At 47.8% G+C, this 16,520-nt stretch overlaps 1 long non-coding RNA gene across 1 annotated transcript; it reads right to left on the bottom strand.

Annotated features, from left to right (window-relative positions):
- Nucleotides 1–2,853: 2,853 nt before the first annotated feature.
- On the bottom strand, nt 2,854–15,859 carry LOC149467410 (uncharacterized). Its single transcript, XR_016311943.1, has 2 exons — nt 15,702–15,859; nt 2,854–3,181 (listed from the first exon to the last, which is right to left on the bottom strand). It is a non-coding gene; the product is annotated as an uncharacterized LOC149467410 (long non-coding RNA).
- Between the last annotated feature and the right edge of the window lie 661 nt (nt 15,860–16,520).

Here is a 16,520-nt window from a genome sequence, read left to right as displayed (position 1 = left end):
CTAAGGGCATGGAGTAGAGAGGTGGAAGAAATATTGTGTGGAGTGCAACACAAGTTGTAATATGATTTTCTGTGGGCTTGAACCACTGTCACTTTAGCTCAGTTGGAACGTATTGTTATCACACATATTGGTGGTGTTGTATGTTGTAGCCAGGGGCGGACTGACCATTTGGAAACTCGGCCACTGCCCGAGGGCCCCGGGGTCAGTAGGGGGCCCCATGAGATGCCCTTGGTACCTTTTTCATAGGCTTTTTTGAGTTTGGGCAAGGACACAGGGGCCCCATGATCCCCTATTGCCCGGGGGCCCCATGAGTTGTCAGTCCGCCCCTGGTTGTAGCATTTCACTATACACATGCATGTAACAATTTTCTGAGGTTTGTTGTTTAACATGTAATATAGCACTGTTTTTTTGGGTACAGTATGTTATGTTTGTGTCAGAAGGATGTGATTTAGGTTTGCCAGATACTGAATAGGGAATTGGGATAACACAGGATTTCCACATATATAGCTACTAGTATAAAGGTCTGAAATCTGCCTTTATATTAGCTTCTCTTGATCTCAGCAGGCAGGGAGGAATGGTCAGTCATGGCACTGTTTCATTGATTATTGCTGCATATGATGTTTTTAGGAGTTGGTTTACAGGAAACCTTGTCAGATTGGCATTGCTTCTTCATTCTCCCAGCAACAGGCTGGGGTGTATCTTGGACTGATTGATGGATGTCTGGCTCACAAGACTGGCTGAACAGAATTATAAAACAGTTCCCATATACTGTATGTACTTCACCTATGTATTTAGCCATTTGGCTGGAGCTCAGCTTTATTGGTCACCTCATCAAGCAGTGTGGATAAGTTACCATGCAACAAACTACTGCTTAGAAATCTCACTATTGTGGGAGGGGCAGAGACACAAACTACTGCGGGGAAATCTCACCATTGTGGGAGGGGCAGAGACACAAACTACTGCAGGAAAATCTCACCATTGTGGAAGGGGCAGAGACACAAACTACTGCGGGGAAATCTCACCATTGTGGAAGGGGCAGAGACACAAACTACTGCAGGGGAATCTCACCATTGTGGGAGGGGCAGAGACACAAACTACTGCAGGAAATCTCACTATTGTGGGAGGGGCAGAGACACAAACTACTGCGGGGAAATCTCACCATTGTGGAGGGGCAGAGACACAAACTACTGCTGGAAATCTCACTATTGTTGGAGGGGCAGAGACACAAACTACTGCGGGGAAATCTCACCATTGTGGGAGGGGCAGAGACACAAACTACTGCAGGGAAATCTCACCATTGTGGGAGGGGCAGAGACACAAACTACTGCGAGGAAATCTCACCATTGTGGGAGGGGCAGAGACACAAACTACTGCTTAGAAATCTCACCATTGTGGGAGGGGCAGAGACACCACCTACTGCGGGGAAATCTCATCATTGTGGGAGGGGCAGAGACACAAACTACTGCAGGGAAATCTCACCATTGTGGGAGGGGCAGAGACACAAACTACTGCGGGGAAATCTCACCATTGTGGGAGGGGCAGAGACACAAACTACTACTTAGAAATCTCACCATTGTGGGAGGGGCAGAGACACCACCTACTGCGGGGAAATCTCATCATTGTGGGAGGGGCAGAGACACAAACTACTGCTTAGAAATCTCACTATTGTGGGAGGGGCAGAGACACAAACTACTGCGGGGAAATCTCACCATTGTGGGAGGGGCAGAGACACAAACTACTGCGGGGAAATCTCACCATTGTGGGAGGGGCAGAGACACAAACTACTGCGGGGAAATCTCACCATTGTGGGAGGGGCAGAGACACCACCTACTGCGGGGAAATCTCACCATTGTGGGAGGGGCAGAGACACAAACTACTGCGGGGAAATCTCACCATTGTGGGAGGGGCCGAGACACAAACCACTGCAGGGGAATCTCACCATTGTGGGAGGGGCAGAGACACAAACCACTGCGGGGAAATCTCACCACTGTGGGAGGGGCAGAGACACAAACTACTGCGGTTAAATCTCACCATTGTGGGAGGGGCAGAGACACAAACTGCTGCAGGGAAATCTCACCATTGTGGGAGGGGCAGAGACACAAACTACTGTGGGGGAAATCTCACCATTGTGGGAAGGGCAGAGACACAAACTACTATGGGGAATTCCAGCCACTGTAATCAGTGCAGGACAGAAAAGGCTGACAGTAGTTTTAACTTTTTGTCACTCATAAGAATCTGTTATAAATATATCTGTGTAGACCTGCAACCAGAAGCTTCTTGGAGTAAAATTCCTTACTACACAAGAGCTTACAATTATTATTATTATTATTATACAGTATTTATAAAGCGCCAATAGTTCGCTCAGCGCTGTACATTACAAAGGGGGACAGAACATGTGACAGAACAATAACAATACAATGAAAAACATACAATACTTTTCTTTCACAGACACAAGCGCTGCAGCCAGCATTTTACATGTACTAACTGCAAAAAAGATTTGGTCCACACCGGACTAATAAACCTATGAATGCCCTGCAGAATCAAATTGAGCATATTTTATACCATATCTACATCCGTTTTGTGCATATATATCTGTTTTTAACCTTGATCATCCAATAAGAGTAGATAGCATCTGATATGTGTTATATCCACATGACCCAAGATTGGAAATTGATGGTCTTGCATATAAGTAATGGTCCTTGCTGAAGGTGTCGTGTACAACTCTATGTCTCTCAATCCATGTTCTGTCACCATATCCAGCTCACCAGAATCAGAGCGTCTTGTAAAAGATTCCGGAGAGTTGTGCCCAGAAGCGCTCAGCATGTAAACACCACCATAGTAACAGCAAACAAATAATAGCAAATTCATACTTTATTTCTCCACTGCAATCCAGTCACCCCAAAAACATTTGCAGCCTTCATTTAATCAGTAACAGACCGAGGAGTCATTTTGGGTCCTTATTGGCCCTTCAAACTGATGTTCTGACATCCATTGTTTTAAGAAATGCCATTCATTATCTCACTACATTAAAATGTCCACAAGACACAGCAACACTTGAAGGTCTGGAGTCATCTAATCGGAGAGAGACGGGATGATGAAATTCAGAATTATTCTTTAGGAGAGCCAAAAAACTCTGGTGGAAGCAATGCTGGACTCCAAAAACTCTCCATGATCCCGGTTCCTGGGGTTAGTCATTGAATAGATATAGGAAATGAATTAGCATGGCCAAGGTTCCAAATTGTCAACACAAAGAAGATACACAGCTTTTCCTGCTAAAAAAAAAAAAAATCTTACAGTAAAACAGCTTGAATATTTTTGCTAAACAGCCACTGTCACCGTAAGGCCTAAAATGAGTAATCGTTACAGTGGAGGTGAGGTGGGCCAAAAGGAAAGACAAAGCCCCTCCTGTATTACAGCATTATGTACCACTCTGTACTGAACTATGTATAAGTCTGCATAAGGTTCTAACAGCCCCAGTATAGAGGTAATCATTAGCTTTAGTAAATGAATATAAAATACATAGTATGTACTGGCTCTCGCCATGTCCACGGCCGTCCCAAAAACGTACATCAGTAACAATGTCCCAGCATACACTGTGGCTACTGATCTATGCTGCTTCCAGTTCAGATGGGAAGAGAAGGGCGCCCAGACCTACCTCCACTTATTTTCTCTATACTGCTCTACAAGGGGATATTGTTCCAGTAAGGATTTCCTTAGCACTGCAAATGATCAGCTATCTGTGTGTCAACAGCACTTTGCACTGGTTGGATAAATTGGCCCATGGTTTGGTTTATGGTGCACCGTTACTGCACGCCAGTTCAGAATTGGTATTTTCTGCTTAAAGTGGAGCACCATGCTCCCCCTAAAAATTAAAAGTCAGCAGCTACAAATATCGTAGCTACTGACCTTTAATATAAGGACACTTACCTGTCCAAGGATTCAGCAATGTCCTCACCCATGCCGATTCTTCAATCAACTTTGGATGCAGGGGCCGGCTTCTTCAGTAAGGGAGACTGGAAGTGAAGCATTGCAGCATGCGCAAAGTGTGCTGTGCTTTGTGAATGGTCCCACAGTCTTCTGGGACCTGTGACGTGTCCCAGAAGGCTGTGGGGGAAGGACAGGGGGGGGCAACTTCAAGCTAAGATCTCTATGGCACATATACTTAAAGTGGGAGTGGGTACCTGTCAAAACCAGGTACCCACTCCCTCAAATAGTGCCAAATGTGGCAGTGGAGGGGAGGAGGAGGCAAACAAGCAGAACTTCCCCTGTTGGGTGAAGTTCCGCTTTAATGTGAACTCTGAAAGACATTGCTCTGTGCAACTATTTGTTCTCATGAAATACTGTTTTTGCACTCTGTTATACATGTCAGTGTTACCGTTCTCATGCAGCCACTTCATGTCTACACGCACAGCAACGTTGGCAGCATGGCATTTCCCAAGGTGGGTGTACTGATGGACTGAGCCTGGGTAACTTGTTTTGAAATGGCTACCTCTATTAGAAGCCTGTGTAAAAACAACACAGGAGCACAATTATGAAATGGACAGAGTGTTGTCATCCTAAAACAGGAAATGTCTGAAGAAGGACCTACATGGTAGCATCTCCAGGTAATATTGTAAGGAAATCTGCAGATTTAAAAATATTAAAAATCACTTTTGAAATTAGATTGAAAAGTATCTAAAGCAATTTTTGTTTTTTTAACAAAGTAGGGAATGGTTAAATCCCCTGAAAAACCTTGCTGCTTGCAGGATGAATTGGTAAGACTTTCTCATACTTCCTGTCTTAAGAAACAATAGGAAGTGAGGGAAATCCTCTTTTTGGCAGTTGTCACCAGAACAGGTGTACCCATTGAAAGATTTCCCCTCTATTCATGTTTTGCTGACAACTCAAAATTGATTCCAATGATTGCAATAACAAACAGAGGGGATGAATTTCTAGGGCAGGGAGATGTTTAAGTTAAAAAAAACATGAACTGACTAGCTACACTTTAACATATTAAAACATACATGAAATTTTAGGGATTGGGTTTACAGGGAGGGGTCTTCTGCCATGACTCTTTACCGTAGGTTCACACCTATGTGCTTTCCGCAGCGTTTTGCAGAAACACAGTACAGTACAGCCCATTTAATATGATTTCCTATGGGACACGTTCATATTTCTGTGTTTTTCTTTTTTGGAAAGGGTCAGGGACTTTTTTTTAATGCAAAAAGTTGCGTTTTTGGTTCTATAGACTTCAATGGAAACACTGCAGAAAAGCATGTAGTGCGTTTTTGCTGTGTTCTTGCCACGTTTGTTATGCATTTTGCATTTTAACCCGGCCTAGCAACAAGAAAAATAGAAAAAAAAACACAAAACGCATCACAAATGCAGCAAAAACACATCAAAAATGCAGGTATAAAAACGCAATACAGAAACGGCTCAAATGCAAACTGAATAGGTGTGAACCTAGCCTTAAATTACTCGGTTCCCACTGGCACACCCAGTTAGAAATTGAAGGCAGCTCACACCTGTATAACTGAAGCATTAGTATGCTATCACACTATAACAATACACAGGAATTAGGCACAAGCAACTGGATAGTAGATAAAATAAATATATGTAATCAGGTGCTGGACTACAGAAACACAGAGGAGACATTTCCTGCTTCACATTCACTATACTATCACTTTCTGCTATTATGCTGAATGTTGTGTTGCACTATCCCCTCCAGTCCGCAGAGGGAGAATTATAGCTAAAAAAGCCTATGGATTCCTATGCAGAATGCTGAGGATCTTGGAATTTTAAGTCCAGGAAGTAAGCAATATTGTGGAGGCTATGGACCCTTTGCACCATAATTCCCAAGAGACACTGGGGCAAGAAGGAGAAGCAAAGATGCAAGATCAACGGAGATAACGGAGACAGAGCAGCACAGACCACAGTGTTCAGATCTGCACCATTGCGCCAGGAAGACCAGAGCATCCTCTCACCCTCTACTTCCCACCTCTGATTCTCTAGAAGGATTCTGTGGAGAGACTGAGTGGGCCTCCCTTTCTACAGCGAGAGTTCACAGCTGCACCAGAGGGACTGGTCTCAGTCCCTGCTAGCACTGCCCTTTGTTCACACTGCTAACAGGGACTGAGTTATTGGAGGTAGGACATTAAGCATACTGCACCTTTGTTGCATTTTTACTGTACCTATACTGCATGATCATTTACCATTATTAAAGAGTTACTAAAGTTTGTTTTTATGTAGATAACAAACATGTCATACTTACCTGCTGTGTGCAGTGGTATTTGCAGAGCAGTCCAGATCCTCCTCCTCTCAGGTACCCCGCCAGCGCATCTGGCCCCTCCTTCCTGTCAGGTGCCCCCATTCGCACACAGAGCCATGGCTTGGCCCCGCCCCCTTCCTCTCCTAATTGGCTCACTGGCTATGATAGACAGCCATTGGCCCCTGCTGCTACCTCAACCAATCAAAGAACCAAGGCTCTCGTGGACATCGCTGGATCGGGATGGGGCTTAGATAAGTGTTGGGAGGGTTGGGGGGCTGCTACATACAGAAGGTTTTTTTACCTTCAAGTATTCAGTGCATGAAGGTAAAAAACCTTGAGTCTTTACAACCACTTTAAACGCACCAATACTTTTTAAATAGTAGCCGGCAGAAGAACATAATAAAAGAATGCCCCTCCCGTAAAAAATACCCTTAAAGTCCCCTTTGTTCCCTTCTCCCCTTAATCTCATTCCATAAATAGTGAGCATCCAGTTGGTTTAGGCTTAGCATTGTCGCCATTAATGCATTTTGGCAGTATAGTTCCTGTGTTTGGTAAATCAAGCTTTATTATTGCTCAATGTTGCACTTTAGGTGACCTTCCAACTGTTTATGATCTGGATGCCAAGTGTCTTCTTATGTCTAGTCCTATGACTAATAACCCTGTATGCTAAATTGTGTTATTACCATTGTTAAAAGAAAAGGCCAGTAGCACAGGCATTCTGTCACTGTTTAGATTAATGGAGGTGGGGGCATAGCAAGTGGTCAGGTGGAAACAAATACAGCCAGCTGGGCACCTGGCTACACCCCCCCCCCCCGCGCCCCCACAAAGAAACCTTTGGTCCCCAGAGGAGAGATCAACAACATGTAAATGTCCATAACTTGTTACACAGCTTGGAATGTACAATGGGAGCCTTACCATGGACTGCTGATATTGGTAAGGCCCACTGAAATGTGTCAGGGAGTGAGCTAGAGTTGCCCTCTGCTGAAGCTGTAACAGAAGGGTTTGGCATTTCTGGAGTTCTTTGGGTGGTCACGATAGCTTCCTCAAAACTCTTGCCCAAGACATCATGGGGTTTATTTACTAAAGCTGGAGAGTCCAAAATCAGACTCCCTTCTGCATAGAAACCAATCAGCTTCTAACCTCAGCTTGTTCAATGAAGCTTTGGCAATGAAACCTGGAAGCTGATTGGTTTCTATGCAGAAGGGAGTCTGATTTTGGACTCTCCAGCTTTAGTAAATAAACCCTCATATGTCAGTCTCTTAGGTGGGCGGACAGCCCTCTTTGGTCTCTGTTCCTTCGGCTCTGATAGCTCTTCTCCAGCAGATTCTTCACCCAGTTTTGGGGGCTATCGAAAGGTCTTCATTTCTGGGACACTTGGTAAGGTTAGGGAGTCTTTCTGATCCACTGGCTGATGTCTCTGAGGCAGAAACTCTGGGCCTCAGGTCTGAGAGTACTAGTGTCAGTCTCTACAAGAGCAGGCGATGTATTTGCATTTGTGAGTGTAGATGACCTCAGCTAGTCCACACAAGCATCCTCCTCCTCACTGCTCTCTCCCTCATCTACATCTACAGTTGTGTTCAAAATAATAGCAGTCAGACATCACTAACCTGATCAATCACTGTTTTTGGTAGAAATGATATTTGTACATGGCAAATAATTTACTAGCAGGTGTAGTAGAGTAATAGAAATCCAACAGACCCAACAGTCATGACATGCATGCTGCTGATTCTGTGTAATTGAATCACTAATTGAAAGGGGCATGTTCAAAATAATAGCAGTGTGGAGTTTGATTAGTGAGGTCATTCATTCTTTGAAAAACAGGTGGCAATTATTGCCCTTATTTAAGGAAGGAAGGCAGCAAATGTTGTACATGCTGGTTACAGTGCATTTCTCTCTGAAATTCTGTAGAAAATGGATCGTTCCAGACATTGTTCAGAAGAACAGCGTACATTGATTAAAAAGTTGATTGGAGAGGGGAAAACATATAAAGAAGTGCAGTAAATGATAGGCTGCTCAGCTAAAATGATCGCAAATGCTTTAAAATGGCAATCAAAACCTGAAAGAAAGCGAAAAACTACCATTCCAATGGATAGAAGAATAGCCAAAATGGCAAGGACTCAGCCAACAATCAGCTCCAGGAAGATCAAAGAAGGTGTAAAGTTACCTGTGAGTACTGTTACAATTAGAAGACGCCTATGTATTATTATTATTATTATTACTACGAGTTTATATAGCGCCAAAGGGTTTGCTCAGCGCTGTACAATAGGGGGGGACAATACATGGCACAGTACAACAAAGACAGACAGCATACGAGGGGTAAGAGGGCCCTACTCTTACGAGCTTACAATCTAGGAGGGAGGGGGTAAAGGTACAGTAGGAAGTGGCTGGGGGGATGAAGTGGTAGGAGGAATGAGGGAGGATGGCCGTTAGGTGAGGGTGGGGTAGGCTTCCCTGAAGAGATGGGTTTTGAGGGAGCGCCTGAATGTGAATAGAGAAGGCGACAGTCTGATGGATTGGGGCAGTGAGTTCCAGAGGATGGGGGAGGACCTGGAGAAGTCCTGCAGTCGTGCATGGGAGGAGGAGACCAGGGAGCAGGATAGAAGGAGGTCCTGTGAGGAGCGAAGGGTACGGGTAGGGTGGTACCTGGTGATCAGATTGGTGAGGTAGTCAGGGGCAGTGTTGTGAACGGCTTTGTAGGTCAGGGTAAGGAGTTTAAATTTGATGCGTTGGGCAATCGGGAGCCAGTGGAGGGAGAGGCAGAGGGGGGTGGCAGAGGTGGAGCGGGTGGTAAGGTGGATGAGTCTGGCAGCTGAGTTCAGGATGGTCTGGAGCGGGGAGAGCCTGCACTTGGGTAGGCCAGTGAGGAGGGAGTTGCAGTAGTCAAGGCGTGAGATGATGAGGGAGTGTACTAGAAGTTTGGTGGTGTCTGGGGTGAGGAAGGAGCGGATCTTGGCAATGTTGCGAAGATGGAGCCTGCATGTGTTTGTGAGTGATTTGACATGCGGTTGGAGGGAGAGGTTCGCGTCAAGAATGACGCCAAGGACTTTGGCTTGCGGGGCGGAAGTGATAGTGGAGTTGTTGGTGATGATGGATAGGATGGGGGGGGGGGTGTGGGCAGGGGGAAAGACGAGAAGCTCGGTTTTGGAGAGGTTAATCTTGAGGAAATGTAGCGACATCCAGTCTGAGATGTCATTTAGGAGGTGAGTGATGCGGGCGGAGATAGTGGGGGTGAGGTGAGGGGTGGAGAGGTAGATTTGGGTGTCGTCAGCATAGAGGTGATAGTTGAAGCCGTGAGATTGTATGAGTTTGCCCAGGGAGGAGGTGTAGATGGAGAAGAGAAGGGGTCCAAGGACAGAGCCTTGGGGGACCCCAACAGAGAGGGGGAGGGAGGGGGAGGTGGCACCATTGTAGGTGACACTGAAGGAGCGTCGGGATAGGTAGGATGAGAACCAAGAGAGAGCAGCATCTCCGATGCCAAGGGAGAGTAGTTTATTAAGAAGGAGGGGGTGGTCAACTGTGTCGAAGGCCGCAGAGAGGTCCAGGAGAAGGAGGACAGAGTAGTCGCCCTTGGCTTTGGCGTTGAGTAGGTCGTTAGTGATTTTGAGGAGGGCGGTTTCAGTGGAGTGTAGGGGACGGAAGCCGGACTGTAGAGGGTCAAGGAGGTTATTGTCAGTAAGGTGGGAGCTTAGGCGATCGTAGACTAAGCGTTCAAGGAGCTTGGAGGTGAGTGGCAGCAGGGAGATGGGTCTGAGGTTGTTGGGGTCCGCGGGATCCAGGGAGGGCTTTTTGAGGATGGGGGTGATATGCGCGTGCTTTAGGGGGGAGGGGAATACGCCAGTAGAGAGGGAGAGATTGAAGATGTGGGTGAGGGAGCGGATGAGGGAAGAGGGGGGTGACCGGAGGAGTTGAGAGGGGATAGGGTCCAGGGGGCAGGTAGTGAGGCGGGCTTTTGAGAGGACTTTGGCGACTTCCTCAGTAGTGACAGGGCTGAGGGAGTGCAGTGCGGGGGGGGTTATGGTGGGCGGGGCATTGGGAGAGGAGGGGGGCAGTGCGGTTGTGAGGGCAGAGGAGGGGGGAGATGAAGGGGTGACGGGGGCGAGGAGGCTAGGTGGGGAGGTAGATTGCAAGTTGACGATGTCCTTACGGATAGCGTCAATCTTGTTGTGGAAATGGGTGGCAATTTCGTGGGTGGTGAGAGAGGTACTGAGTGGAGGAGGGGGGGGGGAGAGCAGGGAGTTGAAGGTGGAGAAGAGTCGGCGGGGGCAGGAGGAGAGGGTGTTTATTAGGTTAACAAAGTAGGCCTGCTTGGCGGCGTGGAGGGAGGAGGTGTAGATAAGAAATGCAGATTTGTAGAGGGAGAAAGTATGAGGGGACCTGGTTTTGCGCCACAGTCTCTCCAGTGCGCGACTGCGACGTTTGAGGCGTTTAGTGCTGTCGGTCTGCCAGGGTTGAAGCGGTCTGGGTTTGATGATGCGTGTGGTAAGGGGTGCCAGAGAGTCTAGGGCAGCTGACAGTGAGTCATTGTACAAGGTGGTGGCTATGTCAGGACATGACAGTGAGAGGATGCTGTCGTGTAGGCAGTCGGCGGCAGAGTGGAGGGGGGCCGGGTTCAGGTTGCGGAGGTTGCGGCTGGTGATGGTTTGGCGTTTTTGAGGGGGGGAGTTGGGGGAAGGGGAGATGGAGAAGGTGATGAGGTGGTGGTCGGAGAGAGGGAAGGGGGTGTTCGCGAACTGGTTGAGGGTACAGAGGTGGGAAAAGACGAGGTCCAGGGTGTTCCCTCCGAGGTGGGTGGAGGATTGAGTGTGCTGTGTGAGCGCGAAAGAGGAGGTTAGGTGGAGGAATTGGGAAGTAGCCGGGGTGTTGTCGTTGATGGGGATGTTGAAGTCCCCGAGGATGATGGTGGGGAGCTCAGAGGAGAGGAAGAAGGGAAGCCAGGCGGCGAAGTCATCCAGGAAGCGGGCTATGGGTCCGGGAGGCCTGTAGATCACTGCGATCCTTAGGGGGGTGGGTGAGAAGAGTCGGATGCAGTGCGCCTCAAAGGAGGGGAAGGAAAGAGAGGGTGGGTTAGGGAGGACCTGGAAGGTGCTAAGGGGTGACAGGAGCAAGCCGACACCACCACCTCTGCGATCGCTCAGTCTTGGTGAATGGGTCCAGATGAGACCTCCATGAGTGAGTGCCGCAGGGGAGGTGGAGTCGGTGGCCTGTACCCAAGTTTCGGTGATTGCTAGGAGGTTGAGGGAGCGAGAGATGAAGAGGTCATGGATGGCGGTAAGCTTATTGCAAACCGAACGAGCATTCAGGAGTGCAACCGAGAGAGGGGGGATAGATATGGGGAGGAGGGGTACATGTATGAGGTTGAGGGGGTCGCGTCGGCTGGCGTGAGCAGGGGGGGCTCTAGGGGGGGTGTGAGGTGGTGAGGGGCCAGGGTTTGGGGAGATGTCCCCAGCTGATATGAGAAGGAGGAGGGTGAGGAAGGTGGCGTGGGAACGGGAGGTGTAGGAGCGCTTGGGTCTGAAAGTGGTGGCAAGTGGGTCAGCGGGGAAGTGGAGTAGCAGGAGGAGGTGGTGGGTGCCGTAGTGGGGAGAGGGGAGAAGTGAGGGGGCGATATAGAGCTGCTTAGCGGGGGTGGGTGGGTAGAGGAAGGCGGTTTTAGGGATGGAGGAGAGGAGGACAAGGAGGAGGAGCGCGGGCGGCATGTTGGGGTGAGCGGGGTGCAGGAAGGGTCAGGGTGGGTGAGGGGGTGCTGGTCAGGGATGGCGAAGCAGTGTCCGAAACGCAGTGGGAGGTGGCTGGTAGTCCCAGGTGGGGTGGAGGGCAGGGGATCCCTGGTGGGATGGTGGCCGTGCTATCCCTGGTGGGTTAGTAGCGATCCCTGGAGGGATAGTGGTTAGGGGTCCCTGGTGGTTAGGGTTTCTGGTGGGTGGTGGGATCCCTGGTGGCTGGCGGTGGGATGGTGGTTGGGCTCCCTGATGGGTAGTGGGTGCCCCTGGTGGAGTACCTGATGTCCTGGAGCGTCGGGGTGGAGGTGGATCCCTCCTATGTTAGGAGGACCGTTGGTGCTGGTGGTGGTAGCTTCCCCGGAGGAGCGGAGGCGTCCCGCTGCGATTCCAGCCACGGCCAGCAGGAAACACCGCGGCTTCGGGTGCCGTGGTAGGCCTCAAGCCGCTTCGGACAGCCGGAGCTCCGCTGGAGGGACGGAGTGTCTGTGTCCCCTTCAGGGTGTTGGTGGGGACATCGGCAGCAGGCTCAGGGGCCCGGATGGCAGCGGATCGGGCGCGGGGGCGCCGGAGCTGACGAGCACGTGGCTGCTCCGGGCGAGCTGGTACCCGGTGGTCGGGATGGACCCAGGGCCAGTGAGGGGGGCCCTGGGGAGGCTGGCTGATCGGCGGGGACCGGGGAACAGAGCAGCGGCGGCCTGGGCTGATGCCCGGCGATCCGGGTCGGCCGCGCCAAAAATCGAGGCCGCGGCTTCGGGTGCCGGGTAGGCCGCAAGTCCCGGAGGTCCGGGGAAAAGGTGCAGTGGCCTTACCTGGCTGATGAGCAGGGACCGAAGGATCGTGGGGCCCCCGTTAGGGTCCGCTGCTGCCCAGATGGCAGCGGATTGGGGCCAGGGGAGCAGGAGCTCGCCGACGCACGTCCTTCTCGCCGGACGTCCGGAGTATAGCTATGTGAAGCCAAGCTATCTGCAAGAAGCCCCCGCAGAGTCCCACTGTTGAAAAAAAGACATGTGCTGAAGAGGTTACAATTTGCCAAAGAGCACATTGACTGGCATTAAGAGAAATGGCGCAACATTTTGTGGACTGGTGAAAGTAAGATTGTTCTTTTTGGGTCTAGTGGCCGGAGACAGTTTGTCAGACGACCCCCAAACACTGAATTCAAGCCACAGTACACTGTGAAGACAGCGAAGCATGGTTGTGCAAGCATCATGATATGGGGATGTTTCTCATACTACGGTGTTGGGCCTATTTATCGCATACCAGGGATCATGGATCAGTTTGAATACATCAGAATACTTGAAGAGGTCATGCTGCCTTATGCTGAAGAGGAAATGCCCTTGAAATGGGTGTTCCAACAAGACAACGACCCCAAACACACCAGTAAACGTGCAACATCTTGGTTCCAGACCAACAAGATTGACGTTATGGAGTGGCCAGCCCAATCCCCGGATCTTAATCCAATAGAAAACTTGTGGGGTGACATCAAAAATGCAGTTTCTGAGGCAAAACCAAGAAATAGAGAAGAACTGTGGAATGTAGTCCAATCATCCTGGGCTGGAATACCTGTTCACAGGTGCCAGAAGTTGGTTGACTCCATGCAACACAGATGTACAGCAGTTCTCAGAAACAGTGGTTATACAACTAAATATTCATTAAGTGATTCAAAGGAAAGCAAAATCTTCAAACATTTTTCAGTTTATATAGTGAATGTGAGTTTGTAAAGAAGAATACAAACACTGCTATTTTTGTGAACAATCTAATATTCACTTTTCTTCAATTCTTTTTAGAGGAACAACACAAATTTGATTCATGTTTAAAAATTTCTTCATGTTTTGATTTGGAATAGAATGTGTAGTGTTCCCAATGCATTTGTGTGTATGGAAATAAAAGCTATTAGAAGGATTATGAGCTTTATTCACTCTTTTCAACACACTGCTATTTATTTTGAACACAACTGTACATGGTGGAGGTTTTGACCTGGTAACTGGAACTCACTCAGAAGACTGTTGATGACATCTTGGTCCTTGTAGATACCCTGACGACTTCATCCAGAGGCAGTAGATGATTTCAATGCCAAGTCTACAGAAGCCCTGTTCTCTCATCAGGACAGATTTGTCAACAGGAGGGCTAGGCAATTTGTTTGCAGATGGCATATTGCTGGGAAATCCACTAGCCAGCTATCTTATTCTTCCCAGAAGGTCCCAGGTTTCTCAGCAGCTCCTTGCTGAAGACCATGAACCCACACTCTCAGATCATAATACTTTATATTTCGCTGGCCTCTGGCATCAAAAGCGTCTCAAGCTTTTTTAGTCCGTCATTAGGCTCTTGAGAAACTTTTCCACATAAGCTCTGTGAGTTGAAGCAGACATTCCATCTATGGAGGTGCCAAAGGCCAAATCCACTGCCAGACGAGCTTCCCTTCCAAACATGCGTCTATAAGGGACATAGCCAGTTGTGTCATTCTTGGTGCTATTGTAAGTATGCACCACGTTAGATGTGTACCTATTCCGATGTTGCTTTCTGTCAGCAAAAATAGTCCCCAGCATATCAAGAAGGGTTTGATTAAACCTCTCTGGTAGTGGATCCCCTTGAGGGCAATATTGAGTCATTCTTGATTTCTGGATGCCCAGCAAGTTAAGCAGCTGTTTAAGGAACCTGCTTTAAAAGTCTCTTTGGGGTCAGTGGTCACTTCCTCGGCAGAGACAACATGCCAAAGGTACAGTAAGTGACTGACAAATAATAGAATTGGAATTTCTCAAGAAATACTTTCCCCTCTTCATAGAGATGCTTCAATAGCTTTTCCAATTGCTAATCGTGTTCTTCTAAAGTCCCATGACACACACACAACTGCTCCTGTCAGCATCCAGCAGCAGGTAGGGGGAAGGAGGAAGAGAGAAAGCCCACAGCACAGCCGCTCTGTTCAGACCCACGGGACGGTGGGGAAGCAAGCAGGTAGGTAGAAACACACACAGCCGGCAGAGCACCCGTCTACACAGATAAAGCAGTGAATGTGATTTTCAATGAACATTCACTAGTGGCGAAACAAATGCTGTACTTAAAACACATGCACTAGAAAGACTCATCTGCAGTGAGCATTTGGTGAATGTCAGATTTGCTGCTTTATAAATATGCCCCAAAATCCACTGTCACTGAAAAGTATATACACAATTGATATCCAATCTATTTTGTAATTAATGTGATCTTTCCTTTTCAATGTACAGATGTGATTTTCTAAGACTTCCAAAAAATTATTTCTCTTCCTTCTAACCACAGCAATTAGGAGGTTCCAACTACTGTTAAGAGTGCAGCACACCTCAGGTGACTCATTTCTGTTTGACTTGCTTTTCTCACAAGTCTGCACAGAAATTGGGGTTAAGTCTGAGGAATCCCTAGCTCCATATTGTGCTGTACTTAACATCTTTCCTCTTTGGTAGGTTACTGGCTTATGGTCCTGTACACCTGGAAGGAGGCCAGGATGATGATCTTCTTCCCTTTTAGAAAGCTGGGACTGATCGTGCTACTATATCAGCTAGACTTGGCCGTCTGCTTGAACAAATTACTGATATGGCCTATTACTGTATTTACAGAAAGGGAGCAGGTAAAAATCTGAACTGGCATTTATTAAAATAATATAATTGTTTTTCTCAGCAAAACCTGGGGTTTACTGTGAAATGCAGAACATACAGCAAAGCTAACCTTAAATAAAAAAAACAAGAATGCAGTATATTGCATCTTACCGATCCCTGTGGTGGCTGCATTTGATTTTTTTTCAGGCTTTTTTCATCTGGTGAAACCAGCCGACATTCAGCTTATGTGTACAGCAGCCTTTCTCACAGAAGCCGGCTGAACGTCTGGCTTCTGTGGAATATGCATGCTGGACAAACAGCTGCCGATCGCCACCCGGTCAGTGTTAGCAGCCAACGTCTGTGAGTGCTGACCAGTGTTGTCGGAGGGGCAGTTCTCCTGTCAGAACACAGTAGCTCATCATCGGGGAGATTGCTGTACTAACATTGCATGGTTAGTACAGCAAGCTCCTTCGGTTTTTTCGTTCAGCCTGCTGGGTTGAACGAAAAAAAAAAAATTGCCTGTATGTACCAGGCATAAAAGATGGACTAAAAAATGAAAGCTGACCTCCAGCTATCATTTATTAAGCAGTTACAGCAACAGTTTTTTTTAAAGCAAATAAGGAGACTGATGAAGGCATTAGGTGTGAGCGGTGATATCATAACAGAGCACGCTCACTGGTGCTTCACCTTGTTTTAGCTGGTGAGGATTTCAGTGATTCCCACACATATGAGCAGCTATCTGGTGGTCAACCAGCAGTCATATTAAGATGCTTGTGATCAGTCAAGTGCTACTTAAGCAATTTTAACATGCGAGTTGTTCTCTTATAAGCTTTTAAATATTTTAATAACACATTATTACTCTATAAAAAGCAGTTTTCTCTTTTTGGGTACTCCAACATTTTGATTTATGACAGATGACGTAAGTTTCCGGATGTGAAGATGTTACGGCTTTGACGTATATAAATCGGTCCAATCATTTGGGAGTTATAT

This window comes from Staurois parvus, unplaced genomic scaffold (genome assembly GCF_062004578.1).
Source record: "Staurois parvus isolate SC_StPar_1 unplaced genomic scaffold, SC_StPar_1.0 ptg000114l, whole genome shotgun sequence".
NCBI classification, from domain to species: Eukaryota; Metazoa; Chordata; class Amphibia; order Anura; family Ranidae; genus Staurois; species Staurois parvus.
This window is presented reverse-complemented; position numbering and strand designations above follow the sequence as displayed.